The sequence below is a fragment of the Emys orbicularis genome, chromosome 4, assembly GCF_028017835.1.
Source record: "Emys orbicularis isolate rEmyOrb1 chromosome 4, rEmyOrb1.hap1, whole genome shotgun sequence".
NCBI classification, from domain to species: Eukaryota; Metazoa; Chordata; order Testudines; family Emydidae; genus Emys; species Emys orbicularis.
This window is the reverse complement of record NC_088686.1, coordinates 134,562,618-134,583,416: the sequence shown is the minus strand read 5'-3', so window position 1 is coordinate 134,583,416 and position 20,799 is coordinate 134,562,618. Positions and strand designations below refer to the sequence as shown.

Sequence of the window (20,799 nt, the reverse complement as noted above, 5' to 3'; positions counted from 1 at the left end):
GCATTGGCGGCTCGACCCAGAATTCCAATGGGCAGCGGGGACTGCGGGAACTATGGGATAGCTGCCCACAGTGCACCACTTCCAATGTCGACGCTTTCCCCGTTAGTGTGGACTCACAAAGTCGAATTACTGTCCTTAGTGTGGACACACACGTTCGATTTTGTAATATCGATTCCACATATTCGATTTAAGTAAAATCGAACTACTCTTGTAGTGTAGACATACCCTAAGCAATCATAAACAGAAACAAGACTGTAAAGGGCTATGCAGTCCTTGAACCCTGATCACTTGCACTTATTAAAGATCTGACTATCTGTCTCACAATAGGAGAGTTCTGGCTAGATTTCAGTTTGAGGAAGCACATTCTGCCTCTCTAGAGTTCCTTCTCCAGTTTTAGGCAGATGCAGGATTTTGTCTTCATTTCCTGTCCTGGACAGCAGCGTACTGCTGTTTGGTGTTATGCAACCTTCCCCTGTGTTCCACCCCAGAGGTTCTGCATTTCAGCTGGAGGGTGTGTGAGTGAAATGATTCTTGTAAAACACTTTGGGCCATTCAGCGTGGGAGGTGCTACATAATAAAAAAAAAATATTGCGGCCTAGGAAATGTAATAAAATGCCGACGTTCTCTAGCACCTTACATGCATGGGCCTTGTAGCAGGGTGCCCTGCCCCTTTAAGAGCTGACCAGACCCATACAGTTAGCCCTGTCTGCCACATCTGGGCTGAGATGTGGGGTTTAATTAGAAACAGCTGGGTATGGGGATGGGAGGAGGGTGCAGATGATTCCCCTATAAAGCAGTAGGAAGCTGTGGAGTGAAGGGGAAGCCTGGGAAATTGCAGTGTGTGGAACAGGGTCCTGCAGGGAAAACCCTGAGACCAGGGGAGTTCCCCCAACTAGGAAGGGCTGGGAATAACCTGCTAAAGCAGAGAAGACCCTGAGACACCAAAGCTGTGCCTAGCTTAAGGCAGGAGGGAAGATTTTTGTGTTTCATTTAGAACTTTAAGTTAATAAACCAGTCCCGAAGGAGGGCTTTTGTCATGGAACTTGTTAAAGTCCCTTTCTGGAGTACATTTGAGGAACCAAGTGGGGAAACTGAGGCAGGGCGCTGCTGCTTGTAGGGCCACCACTGGCCCTGGCGGGGGGTGGGTGCTTAGGAGGTGGCCACCCTGTCGGCACACCTCAGGACCCTTCACATACATTAATTGATGCAAATTGCATGAAGAAGTAGGGAAGTCTGTTTATACCTATTTTACAGACGGGAGAAACTGAAGTATAGAGGCTAAGTGATTTGCCCAAGGTCTCACATGTGGCATAACTGAGAGTAGGGATCAAAGATTCATGCCTCCCGGCGCCCTGCACTAGACAATGCTATCCAGATGCACAGTAGGAAACAATTGTGAGCTGCCAGATATTTTTCCAGTTCTAATTTGAGCTGTCCTATTAATGTCTCTCATGTGGGGCCAGCTATCTAAACACTCACCATCCACAACTAAACCCAGATTTTCACCAGAGCTCTGCTCCCATTTAGGCATCCAAACAAAGGCCAAATTTTCCAAAGGGCGCAGCACTCAAAATGAGGAGCAAACCTGACAATCTGGCAGCTGGGTCAGGCAAATCAGGAATTGGTTGACATGATCTTTTTGCGTTGGAAAATGTCCGTTTGTCGAAGCCAAACCTTTTCACAGCAGCGTTGTCAGTTTTGTTGTACTTTTCTAGGTCCACAGTGGAATTCTGGGCAGAAGCAGAGAGAGACCCACCCCCAGAATAGATCGTTGGTTAGGACATTGATGTCAGGACCCAGGTCTAAATCCCTCCTGCACTAGATTCAGAGCAAGGATTTGACTTGGATGACCCATGTGCTCAGTGAGGGCCCTAACCACCGGGCTATTGGCTTTTCTGGGTGGCCTCTTTCTCATGTTTTATCATGAACATCTTTGAAAGGTCTCGTTTTCCTTCTGCATCAGAACAAAAACAAAATTTGAAACCCCCGAATTTTGCACCCAGCGGAATCCTCCTTTTCTGGCCAACCTTTGAGCTGAGCAGTGCTGAAAAATCCTGTCCCTAGTGGAGGGTTACCACCTTTGAAATGCAAAAATACCAGCCCTGCCCCTCTCCCCTCCCAGACAAGCCCACTGCAACCCCAACCACAAGGCAATGCCACAACCCCCCACCCCCGAACAGCCACTTATAGTATCTAGAGAGATAACACATATAGATAAGATTGTTACCAATCGGGTGTTTGTTTTATCAGCACATTTTGCCAGCCACTCTCTGTAATCTGTTTCAGAGAGGTAACTGGGTTAGTCTGTATCAGTAAAAACAACAAGGAGTCCTTGTGGCACCTTAGAGGTTGCACAGAAAATCTGCGACAGAGTTGGAAATAAAACCTAGATCTACAGATTCCTTAGACTGGAAGGAATGTCTTGTGTCTGGTGTTGCAAGACCTCTACTTCTCCCTTGACTGAAGCTGAGAATATTGTATTAAGAAATTTCTAACGCTTTGCCAGTTTACATCAAATTTTATACAGCTTTCCTAGTGAAAAATCCTGGGTGGGGTGGGGGTGGGGGTTTAAACTAATGCTGCTGAAATTCCTTTCCCAAGTTAGAGGCGGTGTCTTACTTTTTTGAGGGTGTTTCTGATGTCTTTTTGATTGCTGAATCTCTCTGTCTAGCTAGCAGTTTCTCAAAGGGCTGTTGCAATCAATAGTCTATGCTACCAACATCTGCTCTTTGTTTTCATTGCCCTGAGTAGCTGAAAACCTATCTGAGACAACCTCCCATTCTTAAATGTAAATGGTCACATATGTAGAATGACCAACAATTTATTGACATTTATTGACATTAATAACAAAAACTAAGGACCTGTCCACATGGGGAAATTTACCAATAATAATTATACCATTATAGTTATACAGTTCCAATATAACATAAGCTAAATCACAACAATGCACTTTTATTCTGTAATAAGTGTCCACACAGGAGCTATTCTGATACAGTAATGCTGAAAAAATTTCCCCATGCAGACAAGCCCTAAGAGACAAGGAGCAGATATCAAAATAAAGAAATGCAGGAACATTACAACATACAGACTATAGACAGGAAAATGTGAAAGCTGACAGCACAGAGATGCATTAAATGGAAACTTCCACTCTTAAAAGAGAGCTCTATGTAGTTCATGTGGGCTAGACCCCCCTCTGAGTCCCCAGCAATCACATTTATCTTTTTTATATATAGCTTTTTTCCCCCCGCTCTCTTTTCCCTCTCCCTGTTGCTGTGAAAGATCCACACATAGTCAGAATCATTTCCCCCTCTACAAAAGAAACCATGGCACTGGCTGCATCCAAAGTGCTGTCAAATGTACAAAATAAACTGAAAAAAAGAGAGCTGTTTTCTTTCATTTTTTTTTCCAGTTAGAGTAACTTTATGTGCTACAAATACCTCTACATACAAACATTTCAGAAAGAAATGTGACTACTTTTTTAAAGTTATTGACGTCCTACTAAATGGACTGCAAGGTGAACCTTTTTACACCTGTCATAATTTCATGGTAACTGTAAGGAACAAGCACTCAGGTTTCAAGCCTCTAGTCTTCACCTGTCTCTGGACTGGGACCCACATCCCTCTCCTTCTGACCGGGGGGTAGGCTGCAGTCACTGTGCACTCATTGGGTATTTCTACACAGCTCATAGAAGTGAGCCTCGCAGCCTGGGTCAACAGACTTGGGCTAGAGGTGAGCTCACGCTCTATAAATAGCTGTGTGGACAGTGCTTTGAAGGTGAGGCTTGGGGCAGGTTGGTTAGTTTGTAGAGGAGTGTAGTAATCTTCTTCCCATGAAGTTGAATGCAATCCCTGGTCCACAATGGTAGATAGAACATTCATAAATTTAATATAATATGGTCTTCAGATACTGCATGTGGTTGCAATGCCTGTCACAACCACTGTCTAAACAGCAGAGGAAGTAAACTCAAATGTATATCAGGTAATTTGTTCTTCCAACCAGTCCCTTTTTATATTTGAGAGACTCTCCCCTTCCCATCCCAAGTGATCCCTTCCAAAAACTCCCTCTTTGAGTGACAGCTCCCCAGGCATGATCTGTCTCACATGCACATCTTTTGTGCTGTAAGACAGCACAATCTCCTTTCTCTCTGTCTCCCCTTCCTGTTAGGATTTAAACAGCATCCTTTACTTGGGTCCTGGTGGATTACTCTGACAGTTCCATATCATCTTCCCTTAGTGACAGTACAGTCTGTTGTCATACAGGAAAATAGAACATGAATTCAGGCCTTGTAGAGATGAGGCATGGTCCTTGCAAAACTGAAAATGGCAGAAAGAGGTCCACAGGGCAAGAAAGTCTGTCATATGCAGAAGATCAGTTAGATCTGTCAGAGGAGCAGGTGGATTCATTCATAACTCCCCATCACTCTAGTTATGCCATTGGGATTGTTACCAAGCATCCACTCTTACGACATCAGAAGAAATATCCTTTCTTGTATATTAGCAAAGATTGCTCATGTAGATGCCTCTCAAACAACTGCAGCCAGCCCTCGTAGACCCTAACCAGCTCATGCTACTTCTCATAGTGTACTTAGTATGTGTGTGTAATCTATTTCTTCTGGTTCTAGTAAAATCCCTCTGTGGTTTGGAAGCCTCACGTGTTCCTGCTGAGGAACTGTGACTGGGGAATCCTGTGACAGTAGCGATGAAATGGATGCTTAGGAAAGCACCAACGAGAGAACTGCCTCTAGAAAAAAGAAAAGCAAGAGGCACAAAGGTATGACTCCTTCACTCACCCAGTCAGCTCTGCAGAGTCCTTGCTGGGATCGTCTTCTGCGTTTGCCAAGCTAGTGACTGCTATTTAGAGATCAGCAATGTGTCTCTTCAAAGAGTTCAGTGAAGTGTGTTTGTGCATGTGTTTGTGCATGCACTTGTGTGCACAAACGCTTAACCAAAGGAATGCTAGGTAGGAGACGTGGTTCATCTCCCCTTTCTTACTGAAGGTGGATTGTTGCAGTTGATTGAATCATGCCTAATTGGTTGATTTCGACCACGTATGTGCTGCAGATAAAAACTTTCCTGAAACACTATATAAAATCCTACAGTTATGCCACATGAAAGGAGACCTGCAAAGAGAGAAACTTTGTGCCTTATTTATTATTTTGATGTCTCAGGAGAGCACTCCTCCCCCTTTAAAGAAAAATAAAGGGTGGCGATTGCTGAATTGTTTGTATAAAGTATCAGGTATTACCTGTTCTTGTGGGAGGATTCCTTGAATGACTAGAGAACAGGAGTGAGAGCTCTGAAAGCTGGTATAGGGTGTTGTATCTTTCACGCAGAGCTTATCTTCCAGTTGTTTATTAAGAATGTGAGTTAAATAGTCTGTTAACAAAAACAGACTTAAACAGTTGGGCTAAAAATTGCTGCCCTTGTCACTTGCACAGATTCCATTCTCATGCCTCTTGGGATGTTCTCCTAGCTCTGAGAAGTATTCCAGCAAAACAAGAAGCCCAGACTGTGTACTGCTAATGTAAAAAGCAAGCCAAAACCACTTTTGCCTTGGTGGAAGAGTTGGAAGCACAAGCCCAATTTCTTCCCTTTTTGGATATCACCTGTCATCCTGCAAACATGAAAGCGTTCAAGAAATGCAAAAGATAGGGATTCCATTAGCGTCATTAACTCTGCAACTTTTGCTGTTGTTACTTATTTAGCAGTTTAAGCAATAATTGAAAATCTATAAATGGGCATTGTGGGGAGATTAATGTTCATATTAAGAACATAAGAATGGCCATACTGGGTCAGATCAAAGGTCCATGTAGCCCAGTATCCTGTCTTCCGACTGTGGCCAATGCCAGGTGCCCCAGAGGGAATGAACAAAACAGGTAGTCATCAAGGGATCCATTTCCTGTCGCTCATTCCCAACTTCTGGCAAACAGAGGCTAGGGACACCATCCTTGCAAGCGCAGTTATACCCAGAAAAGTGACTGTAAACTGACACAACCTTCTAGCAGGCTAGCCCCAGTGTGTATTGGAATTAGTCCTGTTGATTTGCCGCTACAGTTAAAATGTAACTTTTTTTTAGTTGCTGTTAGCCTTACAGAATTAACACTGCTCAGGCTCATTCATCTTCAGCAGAGCTATCAACTAAATTTGATTATCAGGTCCAGCCTCATTGTCTTCAAATTACGATTTCAATTACATCTGTGAAACCCCATGGAAGTCACAGAATCTGTAACTGAGAGCAGCATTTGCTCTGCATAATCCTTATTGCTGGCAACAATCATGGAATATCAGGGTTGGAAGGGACCTCGGGAGGTCATCTAATCCACCCCCCTGCTCAAGGCAGGGCCAATCCCCAGTTAGATTTTTGCCCCAGATCCCTAAATGGCCCCCTGAAGGATTGAACTCACAGCCCTGGGTTTAGCAGGCCAATGCATGAGCCTGAAAGAACACAGCTTGACTCTCAGATTCGAGCCTGAGTTTGTGAGGCTAGCAGTTCATTAAAGATGTTAGGGTGTCTTTTTATGGGGTCAACTGAGCAAATTTGGAGCAAAGGACCCAGAGTTGTGTTTTTTAGTCACTTCTGAATAAAGCTGTGTTTCAGCAATTCTATTTTGTGCAGCTCAGTAGGATGTAAGTTGTACCACAGTGCAGATAAGCTATATAGCTGCTATCAGGGTGGATTTGATTTAAATCACTAGACAGGAAGACTCCATTTAATCATGGATTCCTACATAAAAGTGCATTCTTATTGGTTGTTATAACCTTAATACATATTCTTCACAACTCAGAGATAGATGAGACCTAAACTGGGTCTCTCTTACAGCATGCTGCCATTATAGGTTTTCCTTTCTAGTGAGAGAATGGTATGGTAGCTCTCAAATCAATGAAGGCTACACTCAGAGAGACCTCAAGACTTCAGGAATATGCTGCTCAAACAGTTTCACTTTTGTTTCTACTGCCTGTCCCTCCCTTCTCACATTTATCTCCAGACTTCTTCTCCTTGTCCAGATGTATTCTTCCCCCAACAATCTTCTATTTATTGAACTTTTTGAAACTTTGCACTTTGAGAGAGAGGTAAGGGCTTGACTCTGTGCACACAAATTTGCAGAGGGACAATAGGGTTGAGGTCTGTTATTTCTAACCTCTATATATTATATTATTTATTTAAAAACACTTTTTCTGTTAACAAGCATGTTATCTCTGGAGACACAAATCCCCAGTTTGAGAACTGCAAAACTAAGCATCTCTGATGGTATCTTCTAGACTGAGCACTGAGTCCCATTGGGTAGATAGAAAGGTTAACCTAAATAATCTATACAGAAGCCCCTGGAACCCCATAAAACTGGGTCCCTAATCCATGAACTATTGGAACTCATTTACAAAACTTTTCTTAAACATTACATGAATATATTGTCTCATACTATAGAATTAGAATTTATAGTCCCTATTCCATGATGAGATATCTTTGAGCTATAATGTTTCTTAATTAAAACGATCTTTAGATAGGTTTTTTCCTCAAAAAGCATTTTATCAAAAAAATCCGATTTAAATAAAGAAAATCCAATTTTTATTTATTTTAAATAATTGATTTTTATCCATCCTGGCTGCAATGCTGTGGATACAGGATTATGCAGCTTCACAGTGCAATGGTTAATATCCTAGCTGAAATTCAAACAGAATTTAATTGCATGTAGTTGAGAGGAAAACTGTAAGTTTTTATAAAGTAACTTTTAGTTAATTTTAAAGAAATTGACTTATGTGGTCCTTTCCATCTGAGAATCTCAAAGCATTTTACAAATAATAATGAATTTAGCTTCACAGCAATCCTGTAAGATAAGAAACAGTTCCCCATTTTAGAGATGACAAAATTGAGGCCAAGAGAGTTTCCAGGAGAAGAGGACTGGCACAATGGTCAGGGCGATACTCCAGGACTTGGGAGACGTGTGTTTAGTTTTTTGCTCTGCCTCAGACTTTCTGTGTGACCTTGGGCAAGTCACTTTTTAGTTTCTCTCTCTGTCTGTACAATGGGTAAGGCTGTAAAAAAAAAAAATATATCCTGGGCTGTGATCTTGTTGCAGAAACCACAACGTTTAACACAGTTTTTTAGAGTAGCTGCAAATTTGAGTGGCATCGCTAACCCATGCACCAGGTCACATCATCATTCAAGTTTAGTCCAGCCACTCCTCCATCATGCTTGCCTTTGGGAGCCAAGTGGGACAACCAGTGTATCTTATCTGTTGCTGCCCTGCTTTGAAAGGTAGGCTGCATGCCTTGGAAAAACGTGCTGGCAATATTCCAGATAGGTAACTGCAACTTTAACGAAGTGTGGCAGCAACTTTTGAACCAAAAAATGCAAACAGCTTTCCACAGCCTTAACAATGGGAATAGGCGCACCTCCCTGCGTCACCAGGGGTGAGTGAGGACAAATATCTTAAAGATTGTGGGGCGCTCAGTATTTTAGCCTACAGAGGACCTGAATTTCCAAGGTAAACAAAGCAGTTTTTTACAATGCTCCTTTACCGTCATAAAGAAGAAAAAACATGCCGAAGCCCAAAGTGACATAAGTCAATAGAAGAGCCAAGATCGCCTGGACTTTCAGACATGAGTTTTAATTTCAAGACTATCATTCCTCCCCAAATTCTATCCCTCCTTGAGGATTAGCCACAGATTAAGTTTGAAATCTTTGGGCCCCAGACAGCCCCAACCTAACAGGGCGTGCATTACATCCAGGGTGGATTGATCTAAATCGTGATTTAAATCAGCAGGTGGGAGAAGCCTTGATGGATGGATGGATGTTTTTTTGTTTTAAATCATTGCTTTTAATCATGTTTTGCATTTGTACTTTTTAGTTCTTTTCCTAAAGAAAGGTTCATGCTTACTAGTTGATAGACATTAAAACAAGTTCATTTGCAACTAAATACAGCCTTTACACTAAATTTGGTGCTTCTTTTTGCTAACCGGGACGATGCACTATATCTATACACATTTATTTTAACAAATATATAGCGTAACTTATGTTTATTCTGATTCTTAATTTTTACATTTATCATGGTAGAAAATGGTGACTGATTCCTTTCTAATTTACTGGATGATGATTAAAAAGGTTATCAAAACATTTTACATTTAAAACTCATTTATTAAACAAAGGAAGTATTGTGTAGTTAATGAATTGAACAGATTTTCTGATCGCCATGTCCTTCAAGATTTTAGAGCTAGTAGATCATATCCTCTCACCTCTAGTTTTTATTCGTAGAGGGGAAGATGAAAACAAGCTTTCCAGCTTTCTCAACTTCCGAACCAGTGTCACAACTTTGAATGAACTAATAATTGAACTGAACTAGTTGAATAAACTGAAATTAAGAAAATACTCTTTCTGGACCTGCAAAAAGGCTACTGCAATGTTAAAAGCTGGTTTAGCCTTTGTTTGCCAGAAGCTGGGAATGAGCAACGGGGGATGGATTACTTGATGATTACCTGTTCTGTTCATTCCCTCTGGGGCACCTGGCATTGGCCACTGTTGGAAGACCAGATACTGGGCTAGATGGACTTTTGGTCTGACCCAACATGGCCGTTCTTATATTCTTCTTTTCTTATGTTAACAAACTTTGGTTCCAGGTGCTCAGCCAGTGACTTGACATTCTTTAAAACTTGGTAGCAAATATGTACTGCTTAATATTTTTTGTGTAAAATTTAAATAATTTTAACATATTTTAAAAAGTTTAGGCCTTAACACAGGTTGTCAATTTCAAATTTAATTTTAAATAGGATAATTTAAAAAAAAACACCTGTATTTAATTTAATTTTAAAAATTCTATTTGGGGATTAAAAAAAAAAATCATCAGTTTTTACCTACCCTTATTACATCCAAATGAAAGTTCTCTCCCACAGTTCTCAATGCTGAGTAAGGCCTGTAGAATCTATTGAGATATCCGTGTCCCAAAAGGTATCTTAACTTTTAAAACTTGAGCAAAATCCATCAGCATTGATAGTATTAGATTGTTGGAAAAATATATGTGCTTTGTGCACAGGTATCTCTAGGTGCATTTGGAATTAAACAAGTATGTGAAACTTTAGTCTAGTGGAACAGTTTTGAGAGCTCCGTGTGAGTGGAAATGGGTTGTTAATGACTAGAGAAGCCTTCCTGGAAGTGTTTGCTTTCCTGAAAGCTGTAATTGAAATGTAGATAAAACAAAGCACCTTTTAAAGGTGGGTTACACAAGAGATAATGACAGTCAAAAAGGGAAACTTTAAACTAGGCAACTCCCACCTTTTCATGTTCTCTGTATGTGTATATGTATCTCCTTACTATATGTTCCATTCTATGCATCTGATGAAGTGGGCTGTAGCCCACGAAAGCTTATGCTCAAATAAATTTGTTAGTCTCTAAGGTGCCACAAGTACTCCTGTTCTTTTTAATGACTAATACGTTTCTTTCTCTCTTTCTACATTTTGTTTATGCTGATAGTGAAATCCCACCGGTCCCCTAAAGCACCAGTGGGGCCTATGGGTGGGTCTACACTTAAAAAGCTGCAGCGATGCAGCTGCGCTGCTGTAGCGCTTTAGTAAAGATGCTGCCAAGCTGATGGGAGAGCTTCTCCTGTTGCCATAGGTGCTCCATGTCTGTGAGAAGTTCTCCCGTCAACATAGCGCTGTCTACGCCCGGGGTTAGATTAGCATAACGGTGTCACGCAGGGGTGTGGCTTTATCATACCCCTGAACAAGGTAGTTATACCCTACAGAGTGTAAAGTCTAGACCTGGCCTTAGTGTGTAAAAATGGTCCATCCTCAAACACTTGTTTCCAAGTCTTTTGGGAAGGTTAGTGTTGTATGAGATTTGGTGTAACAGATACCAGCGCTCCATAATGCTGCTCTGATGCCTCTTATAAAGAAAGAACTGACCCAAAGGGAGCGGCAGTCTCTATGGGGTAACAATATTTTGGAGTTCAGGTGCCTCTAGCCTTAAGTTTCTTCATGATGAGCTACTGTAAACAAGCGTATGGACTGAGCCCGTCTTTGGCTAATGTGGCCTCTGTGCTGTCCCACAGCCACCTCATTTACAGAGTGTGTGTGTTCATGGCAGGTCGTGCAGCACTTGCAGAATAGTGCTCAACTGAGAGGAGCCAATCAGCTCAATTTGCATGCCTTAAGGTTTATAATGCAGGAGCTGTGTTACATAATGTGTGTTTGCTATGCTTAGAAAACCCTGATGAGGCTGTTGGAGAGGATTATCCCATTGACATCTGGCTGTTGCTGGCCTCCTACATACGTCCAGAAGATACAGTGAAGTTTTCTCTGATTTGCAAAAAAGCCTGGACTGTCATTTGCACTGCTGCCTTTTGGACCAGACTCTACAGAAGGTGCGACCACAAAGAGTTTGTAAACATACGCTTCAGTATTTGTGGGTGTCCATCAGTGTCGGACCAGAATTTGCTACAGAGCTGTTAATAGGGATCTATCTCCTCATTGGGTCAGTCATGCTAGATGTTGGGACATGGTTCTTTTCTAATGTGGTTGCAGCATGTGTGCCTCTGTATCCTAGTCTGGGCTGTTTCTATTAAATGTTGGTTTGGAGAACTTTAAATAGTATTTCTTAAGAGATTTGCTTCCTATCCGGTCTGTTTCACAGTCTGAAAATAACCACTATTTGTAATCTTCCTGTATGTCTAATGTTTAAAAATGTGGTGAGCTCTAATTGTCAAGGCCTAAACACTCAAAAGAATGTCGTGCCCATAAGAGTACATCTTGTGTGCAAAGCTCTCACAAAATGCTTACAGGAAAGTAATGGCATTGCCTCATTTTGAAGGCTTAATTTTTGGGTGATGTTTTGCCTCTTAGTCTCAGGCATTCCTTGCGGTGATCTGCCCATAAATTAACAAGGGGCAGGACTTAATGAAAATAAAGGCATTGTATCAGACTGTGCCGGGTTTTAGGGGCAACCAGAAAGATGGTAGAAGTGGGAGATGGTGCAGAAGAGGAGGAGGGAATAGATGGAGAGCATATAGGTGTCAGCTCACTATGCAAAAGTTCAAGCTTCTTCCTCTGGTCACATCCTTGACTCTCCTTTTTCACTGGGAAGACTGACATTTATTCCTATTATTAAGCATATATATCAGACAAAATCAGCGTTCTTTTCCTATTTGTACTCTTGCCTGTTTTCTGTTTTGCTTCACAACCTCTTTGTACTCCGTGCCACACACTAAAGATACTAGAGACCTTGCTAAGTCTCACTCACAGCCTTGGCACATCGTGGTGCGAAGACCTTTTGAGACTGGCAGGCCATCTAATGCAGAAACAGTATGGCGCCCTTGCAGAATCTGAAGATGGCTGCAGGTCTCCAGACACCAGCTATATATGGAGGGCAATGTGACTGCCAAGAGATGTCAGTGGGTGATGTGGTATAAAAGCAGAGTTTGACCCCTTTGTTCAGTCACCTTCTTTAACACTTATTTTGTAGCTCCCTGAGATTTACCTGAAATCCAGTACAGTTATGGCTTTTCAAGGGGTGTTGGGTTTGTCCCTGTTTCCTTTAGGCACTACACTCTGGATGCGTACCTGCCTCTCCATTTACGGCCAGAATCTATGGAAAGGCTGCACTGCCTCCGTGCGTGTGTCATCTGTTCGTTATACCACATGTATGAACCTTTTGCTTCTCGTGTCTCCAGGAATCCGGCTGTTCCAGAGACTACCCCCAGCACTTTAAAGAATTCCAACGTAAGTAGTAGTGTTTGGGGAAGTGAACTACCACCTGTGTTCAGCTGGTACACTCTCTCTGCTTTTTGTTATTCCCCTTTCAGAGAAATAAATCTGATTCAGATGGATCCTAGTGAAATAAATGCACTGGATCAGTGATATACATAGGAAGCTAGGAAGAGTTTGACTTCTGAAGTTTTATCAATTACCTGTGTTTGTACAGCCCCTAGCACAATGGGGTCCTCGTGTGTAGCTCCTAAGCACTCCAGTAATACAAATTAGGAAAATGTCATTTTACAGTGATGGAAGCTCTGTCACTGACACAATCCACAATTGTCCCCTTCCCTCCTCTACACAACCCAGGTTCCAAAAGGAGTTTGAGCTAGGTAGGCATTTTTGTCTACTACTTGCACTGTTGTAACTATATTATTTTGGAATGTTTCTTCTGGGTCAGTGGCAGAGGATCACAAATGCCATTGACAGCCTCTAAAAGGAGAGTCCTTTCACACTGCGCTCCTGCAGACCATCACCTTTGGTTTCTCTGAAGGGGGGAGTGTCATGAGGTGCGGAGCTAGCGTGCGAAGCAAGTGCCTGCTTTGGGTGTGGCTGTGAAGCTGGGGAGAAATTGTCTGCTGTGTCATTGGGCAAAACCAAACTGCAGTCCTTGCTTGGAGCATTTGTGTATCTAGCCACAGGTGGCTCTTTAATGTGTCTCTTGCAGCACATGATGTTAAAAAACTGTATCATTTAATTATTAACCAATCAGGATGCTTTTACTGTGTTATTAACCAATTGTCGAATACCCGCAGTCATTTTGCTGTGAGAGTAAATAAAACAATGAATTCCCACGACTGTGGCTTTTTGGGGTAATGTTGATGGGTGATTTGGCTCCTGAACCCCTGAGATCTGAGCATCACTGCTCTATGCAAACTACAACAAATCCATTTATTTGCTGTGCGACATCTCTGCTGCTTCTGTCCTTCCCCACGTGAAGACACTGCTAAAGTGGCAAGTTGCCCTGAGATAAGACTGAGAACAGTGAGCAGCAACAGGTAGGTTGTGCTGCAGATCAGGATTAAGATGCATTTACAGCCTTTTGTGCACAAGTCCTCTGCACCTGTTTGCTCCCTGACCTAATAGGGAATATCACATTCAGGCAATGCCTTCCTTAAAAAGAAGGGAAAAAACCTGCAGTTCCACTAACCTCCTGTGGTCCCTCTGAATCTAACCACCCGTCAGAGCAGCCTGAACCCCATCCATCTATTGGTCTGATTAGTAGACCCCCCCTCCTCCCGCAGTGGAAGGGTCAGTGTCTGGGATTCATTCACGTTCACATCATAACGGCTTTGGTGCCCACTCCTGGTGCTTCTACCATACTAATAGTTTTGTAAAGATTCCTTGCGTGTAATACTTTTTTATTACCATTCACTTAAAAAAGGAAATTAAATGGTGATAAGCATTTGTTAGAATAACGGTAGAGGTCTGACTTCAACCCATCGAAGCATATGTAAGGGGACTGTTGCCCCCTTACTAACATTCAGTGGGGGTGTTTTGATTGGCTTGCTCCCAGTACTAAAAGGGGAAGGGTCGATGGCAAATCAGGAGCCTGAGACTGACAGTCCCCAGGAACAATGGGGAGAGGCCAATGCTCCAGATCAGCCTGATTGACAGGCTAATCAGAGGGTCAGGAGGCCAGGGAGGTCCCGTCCTCCGTGTGAGCTGGAATTGCCTGGGTCAGACAGAGTGGGGCCGAGCTAAGGAGAAAGCAGGGGCCCAAGCTGAGCTGGAGAGCAGAACCGTGCCAGATCCAGAGGGGCCAGAGGCGCAGCCACAGAGCCAGAGACAAAGCCCAGGGAGAGCAGATCCTGAGCTGGGAGCAGAGCTGCAGCCCCAAAGCCAGAGCACAGCCAGGAGAGAGCAGGGGCCTGAGCTAAGTTGCTGGGAGCAGAGCTGCAGCCCCAAAGCAGAGTTACAGAAGCAGCCTGCAGAGCAGACCTGCCCTGGGAGGAGAGCTGCAGCAACCAGAGCCAGAGAGGCCAGAGAAGCAGCCCAGGGAGCTGGAGGCAGAGCAGCAGCAGCAGCCGTGCTGAGGCAGAGTGGAGCTGGAGCTGGGGCTGGAGCAGTCCGGAGCTGGATGCGGTGAGCAGCTGGGGAGAGTGAGGGGGACCCTGGCAGTGGGCCCAGCGCAGGGAGATACCTCAGCCAAGAGGCCTTGCAGGCCAGACTTGGAGGGGGATCGTAACCCTGACAGGGCAGGGGCGACGCTGGGAAGAAGGGTCCTGCCCCCTAGAGCCTGAGAGCGTGTGGCCACCGCCAGAGCAAGTGTCCGACCCGCAGCGTCCCTGCAGCACAGCCAGGGCCTGAGAAGGAGGCCCGGGACCTACAAGGAACAGACTGTGAACTGCCCTGACGTTCCAGAGACACTGCTTGTGATATTCCCTGCCTCAGAGCAGGGTGATGTGTTTCCTTTAACCTTTTCCATTTTTCCTTATTCTTTTTTAAAAGTAATTGTTAATTAAATAACTTGTATTTGCTTTAAATTGTATAAAATGATCAGTGGGTCAGGGAGGTGCCCAGTGCAAAGAGAGTACCCCGGAGTGGGGACACCCTAGCCCCTGTCCTAGGTGACCACAGCAGGGTTGGGGGTCAAGCCCCCCAGGAATCCTGGGCCCAGCCTTGTCGGGGTTTACGAGGACTCTGCCAGACAGGAGAGTGGAAGGGGAGTCCTCAAGGGCAGGGAGGCCTCTGGGTAAAGGAAGTGGGAGCGAGGACTCGGATCCTTTCGTTAGCCCACTTCACCGGGGTAGTGCAGAAGCCAGGAAAGTTCCCCACAATAGCGGGACCATTCCCCCGCTTACACATACAAATGCCCTTGTACGTCTGGACTCCAGACTGGGTCCTCTTGGTTCCATGTGCTGCAATGCCTAGGCGCAGTGGTGTCCATTGAATGGGACCTTACATTGCCTCTGCGACTCCTTGCTTTCATGGGGTTTTGGTTAGACCCCTAGGGGTCTGTTAACACTGATGGGAGATGCTCGTGTAAACTGTGCATGCACCGAAGGGAGACTCAGACCCCTATATTACTGAATCCAGCTTTTCCTCGTTAATTTCCTTTCTTCTTTCCCTAGCGTAGCTTGTGTGGGACACTGGAGCCGTTGTGGTGTCAGCAGAAGTGTTTGCCCTTTAAAGACACCCCCATTATTTTTGGTGGAGCAGCAGGCCATACGGTGCACGTCTGAAGGGCAGGACGGCTGACACGCGGATGACATCCTCTGCCCCTTAGGAGGTACTTACCGTTTTGTGCTTAACTACTTGCCATGATCACATGAGCTGTTAGATGAAGCTGTGTCTGTAAGGGCACGCGCTGGCTCTGGGTCTCTAGACGTACACACACTGGCTCTGATCAAACTGGCATGCTAAAATAGAGTGGTCGTGTCATCGTGTGGCAGGAGGGACTAACCGCCCGAGTGTAACCCAGTCAGAAGTGGTAGGAAGGTACTTGGACAGCTAGCCTAAGCTCCCCCCATGGCCACGCTATTATTTTCAGCATGTTAACTTAATTCCAGCGAGTGCATGTAGGTCCGCCCACCCTGGGAATTACATCTCCAGCTGCAGTGTAGATGTACTCAGAAGGTGAACGGCAAACTCAACTGCAAATGGAATTAAGCCCAGCAGTATCTGCTGCATGCCCCCCGCTAAGCACGATCCAGGGAGCAGTCAGTATTGTAATCGGTTAGAACTGTTTGCTGCCGCTGCTGCCTGGTGGGGGAGATCGTTTAGCCCATGCTCCTGAGCTTAACTGCTCTTCAGCTTTGTGCTTCACCTCTAGGGGATTCACCACTGCAGAGATCCTTCCAGCACTCCTGCCTGTGACTATGATTTAGAAGTGAAGTGAAAGGCCTTGTATCACTGCAAAGCCACACAGTAGGAGTGACCCAGGCTTGGTGCTAAGAGGGGTTACATGAGTCCCTCACCCCAACTAGAATTAAATTGCATTAAAAAGGTGCAGTTTGCATCAGCCCTTGTTCTCTTTTTTTTCCATCCATGAAAGCAATTAGTGCTGGTGCGGCCTCTCAGATTTGACAGTGTTAGTGACTGCAGCTAGCAGGTACAGCATTGGCAGATCAGTTTCCCCACATTGACCCAGAAGAGGCCTTAACTCTGACCCAGAGAGACCATCTCTGGGTGAGAGGGGAGTTTTCTCTATGACGCATGCCATTCTTTCCCTTCCTGCTGAGGCTGTTAGCAGGCCCACTTCAGGTCAGTTGTTATGGAAGGTATCTCTTGTGATGTGGACACTTACTCTCTGGCAACTGGACTGAGATTTGCCTGGCTCTCTCCTTATTGGCTACTGAATGGCTGTCAGATGACTGCAACTTCCAGTCACTGTCAGCTTATCGATATGATATTGGGCTCTATTTAACCTCCCCCCTCACCTGAATACAGTAGTTCTGCTAAGACTCTCCTATTTCATGGAGCATTGCATGCCAGGACATAGAATCTCACAGCTGTAAGGCTGTATAAAGGTGTGGCAGTCAGAGATTACACTATAGAATACCTGAGAGACCTTTGCCAGCAGATCCAGGCTTTGGTTGCCTCTGGCATTGAGGCATCGGACCCCATGTATTCATCCACCTTTAGAAAAGAAGCAATGTTCTGAGCCACTAGTTGAACTGTACAGCCAAAGCTTTGCTTTGTGATTTTGAAATACTAGGACGTTGACTAATGGAGGGGAGTGTGACCTCTGGGTGCGCCTCCTCTCTCCTCCTCCCCCCCCCCCGTGCTTTTTCAGCTCTGTCCAGTCGCTTTTAACATTTGCCTCTCTTTGATTTCTCCTTCCCTGATCTGCTGTTTGCTCTCCCTCACTCCTGCTCTGTTCTGAGTGTGAGCTGAATGCATACATTGACCTGAGATTTTATCAATTTAATTTGGCTATTCCATGTAGTATGTAGAGGAGCAAAGTCCATTCTGCTTTCCTCTTCTATGTGGAATGGGTGAGCGGAACAGAGGAAGCACTGCTAGAGCCCAAGTCCTGTGTCACCCTCTGGTATAGCGAGGTTGCCACCTTCTGACTGACAAATGGAAAATGCCAGGTATGCATTAATGTTTGCAGTGTAGTTGTAGCTGTGTCGGTCCCTGGATATTGGAGAGAAGGTGGGTGGTCCAGTAAAAGAGATTACTTCACCCACCTTGTCTCTCAGGTATGCATTAATGTAACTAATGGGACCAGACTGCTGCCATCTCTTCAGCTGCTCCTGTGGTTTGTAGTTTGAGCTCTCTTTGCCTGTGTTGAAATTCACTAAAAATGAAATAATTAACTCTACTACTGTATTCCCCCCCCCCCCCCATATCAGTGTTTGCTTTTCTGGTGCAGAAAGATTGAAGGGAACAGACGAGAACCTATGTGGGAATTTAACTTCAAATTCAAAAAACAGGTATGAAAGCTAACCACTTGCCATTGAAATGTCAGGGCGGTAAGGTTTTGAAGCCATAATGATTTTTCTTCCAGAGTTGTCATTGATGGGCGCAGTAGATCAATTAAAATCCGATCTCCTGGTAAAAGAAATACATCTTGCCAAATGCAGAGGTGGGCAGGTAAGGCACTTGTGGAGCTGCTGAGTAGGAAAACTAGAGCAGGAGGCAATTCTTACTGCTTTAAAACAGGCCAACGTTTTCAGTCTTGAGTGTCTAAAGGATTAGATCCCTATGGCCATATTTAGGCTGCTGATTGCCTGCCCCTAACCCAACGTGCTGAGTATCTATAGCTCCAAATACCTTCAGTGGGGAGTTGCGATGACTCGGCTCCTCTGAAAAGCCAGTCACTTTGATTTAGTGGCCTACGGTTAGGGACCCAAGTTTGAAATGTGTTGAATTAATGTCTTTTCTCTCTTCACACGGAAAGCCTTTCCAAAGCTAACCAACCCTTTTATCAGGGGGTGACAGTAATCTTTGTGAAACTCTCCTTTAACCAGACTCAGGATAAATGTATAATACCGAGCACCCTATCAGGACCTGCAGAGTCTGTCTTCAAAGAGACAGTCTTGCAAACCCTCCATCCCAGGGTTTTCATTGAACATGGAACCCTTTTGCCCGAACAGTTGGGCGTTAGGCAGGAATCTGCTGCTGAGCCAGGATGGTCTCTAGACATGAAGTGAAATTTCTGGTTGGCTTCAGTTTAGTTGAATGAACCGGTCTGTCTCGTTATGTCAAGCCTCCCAGATTGAAGAGTAACTGTTGCAAAGGTCTTCAGCCACCTGTTCAGTATGAGGATGTTCACACAAATCCTGATCAGGACTGCTGTCTGCTGCAAATCACCACCCTCAACTTCATCTTCCTGCCGGTAGTCATGGGTATGATATTTACCTTGGTAAGTGTTAAGAAATCTGCACATGTGCTAAGAAAATGGTCTGGTCATTACCGCATGTCTGTAAATCTTGCTGCACCAGCAGACTAATTAATATGCATTTCCCTAGTGCATTGGGGTCATCACTCAAGGATCTCTTCAGTTTAGTTTCTGCAAGTCACTAAACTCTCTGATGGTTGATGTAGATTCATGGCACCAGCCCTCGAGGCCCAACTAGAAGGGACGGTTTGTCAGCTGTCTTCAACGAAATGTGCTCCATTCCTGGGGGAAGGAAGGATGAGGATTTGTATTCTCATCGTGCCTAGGAGTCTTAGTCAGCAGCACCTAAAATACCCTAGATAACTTATGGCTATTAAAGGTAGAATTGGAGAATAGTGTCCAAGTTCTCTCACCTTTGCACTTCCGTAAGATCAAAGCTCCAAATAACATTTATTTCAACTTTAGAAGAGAGTTGGTTGATCTTTCAAATTTTGATGATGTCTTTCTGGTATCTTTTTTGTGAAAAGCATACTTTTTGGAGGCCCTCAATTTTAAAAAAAAGAAAAAGTATTTGAAAATATAAAGTTTAAATGTAAAACACCACAAAGAAAATGTTTGTCCAATAAGAATTAGGGATCAGCATTCACAGTAGTAGATAGTATTTGAAGAGAAATTAGGTACTGCTTCCAGAAAATGCCTAGATGTCTATTAAGGAAATTGCCAATTTTCTTCCCTGCAGTTCACAATAAACGTGAGCACTGACATGAGACATCACAGAGTGAGGTTGGTGTTCCAGGATTCTCCTGTCCGGAACGGCAAGAAGCCCCGACTTGACCAAGGAGTACAAGTTATCCTGGACCCTGTGCACAGTATACGTCTCTTGGATTGGTGGCACCCGCAGTACCCGTTTTCTCTGAAAGCTTAGCATGCTCCTACTGCATCTGTGAGTAGCCATGTCAGGCAGAAGACAATGTCTAGGAACTGGGAAATCCTGTTTTTATTTCCTGAATAAATTCTCCAATCTCCTTACAAATGAGTGAAGCTGCAATGCCAGTCTCTGTATATAATTTCCAGCCAGTAATGAGCAGAATCGAGTGTAAATGGAAATGATTTGTAAACACATTTCTATGTAAAGTTCACATTTTATGATTTGAAAGGAGCACCATGAAACTGTTCATTTAAAATCCTTTTGGTGTTAACGAAAGTCGTCCTGTGTTCTGTTGCGCAAAGGAAGCGGAAAGCGTGCTTCCAGATCCAATGTGGTCAGAGAGATTTTCAGACCAAGTGTCAATGAAATCAGTGTGCGTCTTACTGTAGCGTGATCAAACTCAAATGCAGCAGTATTATCCTACACTGATGCAGCAAGTGGAATAGCAGTGACAATCACTAGTCATGCTTCAATCTCTTATCTGCATGAGCACAATAAAGGCATAAATGATCAAGCAAAGAGATTGCCTTTACAGCTCACATTTAAATTAAATGTGTGTGGTGATAAGGCAAAGAAACACTTACAAAAGTTCGTATCCTGATGCTCTCTTTAAGAAAGAGAATCTAAAACACACATAATGGAAAGGCTCTTGTGGCATGTGGGAACTAAACAAAAACTAACCGCATGAGTTAATAAGTGCTCAGACTTCAGGCATTAGAAGAGTAAGATTGTCTGTGAGCTAAGCTAACAGTGTTTGGAGCTAGTGACTGGGGGAAAGCTATTAGGAGCAAAGAGGAAGCATCCAGTTCCCAGCGGACAAATTAACTACCTGGGAAAAATAA

At 44.0% G+C, this 20,799-nt stretch overlaps 1 pseudogene; it reads left to right on the top strand.

Annotated features, from left to right (window-relative positions):
• The first annotated feature begins 4,688 nt into the window (after positions 1 to 4,688).
• On the top strand, positions 4,689 to 19,954 carry LOC135878196 (putative transmembrane protein 183BP; annotated as a pseudogene).
• Positions 19,955 to 20,799: the final 845 nt, after the last annotated feature.